Here is an 8,291-nt window from a genome sequence, read left to right on the forward strand (position 1 = left end):
GGCCTGGTGTACAAGATACACTACACCTCCAAGATTCCCATGTACCTGACAAACTACTTCTTAAAGGTCAAGGATGTTCACGATCATAACACCAGAGGCAGCTCCACTAATCATCATCAGCGTAGATTTAACACTAAACAAGGCGCTAACTCGTTCTCCTGCTATACCATCAACATGTGGAACGCCCTTCCACAAGCCCTAAAGGAGAGCAAATCCCTAGCCTCCTTCAAAATTGGTATGAAAAGTCACCTTCAGACAGCAGCTACCCGTGACTTGTAAACAGACTAAGCCCCCATGCTCCCCCCCCCCCTTTTTCTTTGTATTCTGCCTTTTGTATTTGATGTTATGCTTTTGAAACTGATATTATCCTAGATAAAGTACTATGTTCTATCCGTCTGTCTTTCAATGTTATATGAGATACTTAAAGTGTGGTTCCTGTGGAAATAAGCCTCGGCTTTCTAGGATCTCCTTTTAGTTGACCTTGTACCAGTGATTTGTACTGTCATGAAACTGTACTTTTTTCTATTGCAAACTTCTAATAAATTCTTCAATCAATCAAAAACTACAAGACCCAGGAGCCTGTTGTGTTGTAGGCTAGGCGTCATTCCGCTGCACCACGGAAATTGTAGTTCAAATCACTGTGTGACAGAAGGACCATAGACGTGGATCACGTAGTCTCTTGTTTATTTGGTTGTCAATTAGGCTGCTGAGAGTGGAAATATGTTTTTTATTTGTTTGTTTGTCTATTTTTGGTATTAAGCTAATTTGGTGAAAAGCCTATTTTTGGATTGCTCAGGACAGGACATTCAGTGAGGAATGTAGTTTATCCCTCTAGGTTGTTGAAGACATATCTCTTTCTCTCTCTCTCTCTCTCACTCTCACTCTCACTCTCTCTCTCTCTCTCTCTCTCTCTCTCTCACACACACACACACACACACACACACACACACACACACACACACACACACACACACACACACACACACGCGCACACACACACACACACACACACACACACACACACTCTCTATCTCTCTCTCTCTCACACACACACACACACACACACACACACACACACACACACACACACACACACACACACACACACACACACACACACACACACACACACACACACACACACACACACACACACACACACACACACACACACACACACACACACACACACACACACACACACTAGGCCTTGGAAGACTATCATAAATGTATTTTTATGCAGACCAAACCTAGACAGTTCACAGTTGTATTTGAGTGGCCATTTTTATACAATATCTTTGTTTTCTGAATTATTCTTCAACCCTGGATAGCCCATGCATTCAGGCTAGGTTCAACATGTATTATGCCTAATATAATCTCTGTCATAAAATAGCAGATATACCTATACGCTTGCTTGTAGCTCTGCTATTTTAAATGTACAACACCATCATACAACAACGTATAGATCGTGCTTAAGCCTCTCCTCCTAGTCTCTATTACACTATATTTCCCCTTTTGCTTGTAGCTCAACAACCGCATGTGGGGGTGGGGGGGATGGTGTTGGACCAAATAGCAAATAATCTGTTTTCTATTTTCTCTTCCCCCTTCCTCTCTCCTCAAAATTCATGCTGTACATAAGGAGCTTACACAGTGGATTATTTGCCCTGCAACAGTGGATCAACAAATGCGTAAAAACAAAGCCTAGAGCTGCCTCAACCCTTCCCCAGGCAGGTCAGCGGGCCACAGCAGCTGCTGCCGACACCCAGCCAGTACATAATAGCGACCTGCTATGACCCTCCTCCTCCTGCTATTAGCTGGCGGTGTCAGGGGTGTCACAAGGGGGGGAGGAGTTGGACTGGCTTACCAGGGCCCAAGGTGGAGGGGCCTTAATTATTTTATACTTTAGCTATTGAAAAATTGCAGATATACTTGTAAGCTCACAGCGCGGCACCGAGTGCCGCACTGAAAATATTTGCTTCTGGGGGTCCCTGGAATTAAATATTTTGATATGGGGGTCCGTGGCCAAATACATATCCTTTTGGGGGTCCTTGACATGAAAAAGTGTGAGCACCACTGACATAGAAACATGTATAGGTTTTTCTTTGATTTGCACACATTTTCCAAGATTTTTCAAAAATTGCAGATCTACAAGCTCGTAGTGCCGCGCTGTAAGCTTGTATATCTGTTATTTTTCAATAGTTAAAGCGCAAAATAATGCCTAATAATGCGGTCCCCAAATGGGTTAAACCCCCTCCCCCTATGAAGAACATTCATGGGGGGCCCCACAGTGAATCCCTGTACCCAGGGCCCAGAATTTGGTGCGACACCCCATGGCGGTATCCCTCTGTCATTCTGTCTTTATCGTCTCCCTTTTCTCCCTCTCCATTCCTCTGGTCCGTCCGTCCACCCCTCTCTCATTCCCTTTATTATCATAGCTATATGTCCCGCAGCTGTGCAGACAAACAGGGTCACGTTAGAAATTAGGTCTGTAACAGTATAGCCTATTTAAGGCATGACAACACAATAAGGTTGGGCCTCAATAATGCATTCACAGCCGTGACATGAAGCCCCCCTCCTCTGTCTTCCTTGAGCTTTAGCAGAGGGTGGTCACTTGAAACTCATGGACTTGAACCATGTAAAGGTTTTCTTCTTGCATAATAAAAGAGATTAGCATCTCTTTCGTTTGCAATGTTTTTTTTGTGTGTGTATATGTGTAACCTTATTTCTAAATCAGGGGTCTTCAACAGGGGGTCCGGGACCCCTAGGGGGTCCTCAGAGTTACTACAGGGGGTCCTCCAAATATTCCAATCCTTTTTATATTAACAACTTGAACCCTAGTGTCCATATTCTGAGAACTGTAACCAAAAATAGCAGACACAAAAAAATAGCAGACAGCAGCTCACAACGCCTCGCGCTGCGAGGCGTTGTGAGCTGCTGTCTGCTATATCTGAAAACACAAATTGACATGAATCCAAAATACACTGATAGCCGGGGAGCCACAGGCCCAAAAGCTCAAAGAATGGGGTTTTACCTGTGACGTCATGACATACTTTTTATTTTTGTTTTTTCTATTCATTTGGTCATTAAGGTACACAGAATTAGAGGCCTGCTCTGCCGGAAACTCTGCGAAAAAAAGTTATGGCCATTTGTATATTCACTCCGTCGACTTCAATATACAGGAAAGGAACACACCAAAAAAAATATGCTTTAAGTAGCATGTGAGGGGTCAAACTAGGGGTTCTTGGGGATTCTGAATCCATTGCAAGCATTTGTTTTGCATGAAAAACATTCTTTGGGCTAGAAAACGGACCAAAATAACGGTGAAAACCCCATCTGTATCTGTCCTGTGTTTAGATAGATAGATAGATAGACACCTTTATTATCCCACAGGGGAAATTCAGTTGCCCAGAGGCAGCACAGCAGTTAAGGTTACAAGTTACAGAGAAGTAAGAAAAATCACACCCGTGTGAAGTGGAGCTGTGTGTGTGTGTGTGTGTGTGTGTGTGTGTGTGTGTGTGTGTGTGTGTGTGTGTGTGTGTGTGTGGATCATGTGTACCGATTTTTGTGACATTTGAAGAAAATATGTAGGAAAAGGAGCAAAAAGTGTGTTTTGGAGAAAATTCAAGATGGCGGAAAATCTATCATGGCGCAAATGGGCGTGGCCTATATGGGGAGATGCGTCATGACCCAAGGAATCCAGGGAAAAAATATTTTTAATTTTCCGACCTACGGTTCAAGAGTTACAGGCCAAAACGTAAAGTGGGGTGTTATAGCGCCACCATGAGGCCAAATGACACAATTATTTTTTATTTAATCCTTGAAATCATTATGAACCTCCTCTCCAAGTCTTGAAACTGTAGCCCCTGTGGTTTGCGAGAGACAAATAATTGAATGTGAGTTTTTGCGATTCCCATTCTAAGTTAATGGGGAAAATTAATTCACTAATAAATTAATATCAATTAAACTATAGAACCTTTCTCTTAGAAAAGTAATAGCCCACGATTCCCGAGTAAGCCGGTCGATTTGACATATGGCGCGAGTGTTTGGTGGCAAAACTGTGGGACTAGTGGCGTGCCGAAGTTTAGGAAGTTCAGGCTACATACACACAGACACACACACACACAGACAGACAGACAGACACACACACACACACACACACACACACAGACCCACACAGCCACGTATAGGGAGCCTGTGTTTCACACAGCTCCAAAAAGAAAAAGAGTACTGTAGTATACAGTCCAAAGAGCAAGCACAAAAAAAAGATAAATAAAACATAAAGTGTCGAAAGCTATTGCAAAAAGAGAAGAAGAATTTATACATAAAGTGACCACGAAACATTCAACGCTCATAAGTGACACGTCACACACACAAAAAAAAGCTATACTCAAGCATAACTTAGCAAACTGTGCCAAACAAAAGAGTGCACATAACAGTCACTGCTAGTCAATGCAGTCATGCAACACAAGTATCGCACCGCCATATCAACACCGCAATAATACACAGTACAACCAACACAACCCAATAGTGCAGGGCCTGAAAAAAAAGTGACCAAAGTCAGTGCAAATAAGTCAAGAATATATATATATTTTTTTCCTTTTAAAGCAATAATGGGAGCCACAGCAAGACGCCACAGCAACCCTCTCAGGGAAAAGTACGTTAGAGGTCAGAGTCAGTAGAACTTTTGTTCCAGTAGTGCAAGGTAACAGTTGTCCTAGGTAATCCAATTAGGCCTAGGCAAGCGACCATCATGAGTCTCGTTGTATTGTCTTACTGCAGTAAGTGTAACTGATTCTCCCTCGCAAGATCAATCATCATGACACCCTTAATTGTGACGGAAAATGGAGGACCCCCACATGCACTCAGGCGTGCGTGCACACAATTCAATTCAAAGGAGCTTTATTGGCATGATAAAACATATGTTTACATTGCCAAAGCAAGTGTCACAAATAAAATAAAAACTGTTGAAAATGGGGAACATAATATAAAGTTGGAGGGGGTACAGAGCTGAGTCGCTTTGTGACATTTTATATATACATGGTATAAAGCTTTTGCAACAAATTACAGCATTATCTTTTCTCAAAATGCATTTAAAGGTAGCAGCTCTGTTTCATACTGGATGTGCAGTAGGTCTAGATGTCAACCCATGGTTTGTAGTCCTTACACACACACACACACACACACACACACACACACACACACACACACACACACACACACACACACACACACACACACACACACACACACACACACACACACACACACACACACACACACACACACACACACACACACACACACACACACACACACACACACAGGCCATCATGGTGAGTTATGTTGCATTTGATCAGCCCTTCAGCCCATATAATCGCCTGCCTGCACACAGCAAATCAGGAGCAGACATTGATTAGCTGTGGCTTACAGGGGCAGTGCATGCGGGCATGTCCAGTGCAGGCCTGTAATTACAGAGAGACTGATCAGTCCAGCCCAGCCCAGGCCATGAGTGGAGTCTCTCTCCCTCCCCTCCCCCCATATGGGGCAGCAGGCCTGATAAACCTTTAAAATGCCCTCCTTTTGTGGCTTTTCACCCCCCAGCCTTCAGTCACTGTTAAGGCCGGGATGTTTTTGTCCTTGCTATTGTTTTGTCTTATGGAAGGGGGAGGAGAGAGTATAGAGGATCGAGGGAATCATTCCAACATCATTCTTTCTCAGTATCAAATTAGTGTCAAGTTCTTGTGGTCATGCATGTAAAATTCTTTAGATCAACATATATCCTATCCTGGCCTGGCACGGCCATCCCGAGCTACGTCATACATATATCCAAGCCAATTCAAGTTATCCTTACTTATCCTTTGTATGTTCAGTGTTTAAGGCTTAATAAGCCTTTGAGGATACAGTATATTGCATGTCTCATATTTCATGATTATGTGAAACCCTTAAACTGCTCAACTTTATTTTCATCCCTGCATTTAAAGGATCAAATAAAATGTGTCTTAAATTACATTTGTACTTGTTAGTCTCACATGTGGCCTACTGCATGTTTGTATTTTCTGATTTTATATAGTTTTGCATTACAATAAATTCATGTTATTGTAATGTTCTTTTAATGTATTGTTTTTAACTACGATGGGACCCAGAAAACTGGTTCTCAGTTAACTCACCTGAATAGAAAACTAAAGGCGAAATAATCTTGATATAACTTTATTGTTGTTTAATAGAGAAAATAATGATCTAAGCATATTAAATGAGTTGCTTAGTTTTATAGCATTTCCCAAATCCAAAGATATATATATTTTTAATCCTTTTTGTCTGGCAATAAATAAGTAATGAGGATGTATGCTCAAGAGCAGAGGGAGTGCTTGTGATCTTGGCGTCTGGGCTCCCTTTTGCAAGAGGTTCAAAAATCTAATATAGGCAAAAACACATGGCTTGCAAAGTTAGTTTCAAAAAGAAAAAGTTCAAAACGGCCATGTGCATTCATTATATTCTTAAGTTTGGGATGTTTCATATTCCTTTCTCTTACAGCCATATGGAAGCAGGTGATGTAAAACTAGGCTGCTCAAAACTACTTTAAGCAACATGCATAAATCAAGTGTCCACTAGATGGTGCTTCCATACATATTTATCATAAGGATGCTGGGTCTACTGCTTAACTCTACTGTAATTTACCACTGTATTGCTACTGTGCAATACCAGATCTCACTACCGCATCTCAGTTTATTACAACGTGATCCTCAATTAAGTTCAATGGCATCATCATCTCTAAAGCCACAAATCCTGTTGTAAAAGAAAGTTTGAGAGACTTTGATTGATTAACTCATTCATGTTTACACCTCAAAGTCAAGTGTAAACATCAACTCGATTGGCCCATACAATTACCCCTTGTGGGGAAATGTGCCACCAAAAAATGTCACCACCCTCAAACTGGTAAAGATATACCTTCACAAATGTGTTCCATATTATGCTAAATGTCATTGTGATAAAAAATGTACGTTTTATTTATAGATATCGTCACTGTCAGGCAGAAACCTTATATCTCCAAGTTTCAAATTTGTATTTTTTTTTTTTCGCAAAGCAAAGCCCTGCTTCATCATACAAGGCCGTTGACCAAAAGTAGTGAAAACAGCAGATCTACAAGCACACAACGCCTCGCGCTGCGAGGCGTTGTGTGCTTGCAGATCGTCTGTTTTCACTAGTTTAAATCATTTTCAAAATGATAAATACAAAACAAACAGTTTTGGACATAAAAGGTTTTCACCCGACAACGACGATATATATTTTAAAAATACAAATACAGGTAAATGAAAAGTAACCTCAAGTTTAGTTTCTGATTATGCAAGGCGCTGCACAACAGCAAATGTTAGTTTTATAGGCTTGTGTTCTGTTTTAGCATGTCTATTCATGTTTACCGACTTCCTGTGACTATACAGAGAATGTGTTGTTACCCGAAGGTAAACCATAGGCATGCTGCATGTTGGCTGTCTGCAGACAGTTGCAATATCTCTGCAGGAAAAGCACAGATAAGATGAACAGGTGAGTCAGTGGACCATAGTACCTGTGAGACATATTTGTTGATAATAATTAACCAGATTTCACGAGTAATAAACAGTGAAACTTCACAGAGGAGCACATTTGTCTTAGTGATCAGAGGAAAGAAGACCCTCTCTCTCCCACCAGGTAAGACAATCTATGCATTTTTGTGATGAATAATTGTTGCATTGGTTCTGGTTTACACATTCTGTGCCATGTTTGCACAAGCAGGCATGAATATTAATCACCCATACAGTAGGGATTTCAGTTTTTGCATAAAATAGTCCCCCCAAATAGGTTTCATATCAGCTGAGACTGAGAGTAATAAATCAATGCATTTTCACTGAATGAATCTAGGTTACATCACCTTTATATGCAGTTTCTTTTACTAGGAAAATGAACAAATCTGTGAAAATATGTATTGTGAAAGCATATACACTACAGTGCACACACACAGCTCACAACGGTGATAGGAGAAAGGAAGTGGTTGTCAGTCATCCGCATCTTCTTTGGAAAAAGTTTGGTGCCTTGTCATCAAAGGAGGATAAAGTAGGCTGCTGTTGTATGAAAATCAAAGAAAACTGCAGCCTATCTTCTTGTACTCCTTCACACATTCAACAGTCAACTGAGTTAACAGCACCAAAGTGTAAATAAAACAGCATATTGAAGGCATGAACTGGAATTAAGGAATAAATGCCTTGATATTAAGACAAATGTGAAACAAATTGGAGCACTGGTGACTCAATTTTGGGCAT

Source organism: Nannobrachium achirus (genome assembly GCF_963921795.1).
Source record: "Nannobrachium achirus genome assembly, chromosome: 16".
NCBI classification, from domain to species: Eukaryota; Metazoa; Chordata; class Actinopteri; order Myctophiformes; family Myctophidae; genus Nannobrachium; species Nannobrachium achirus.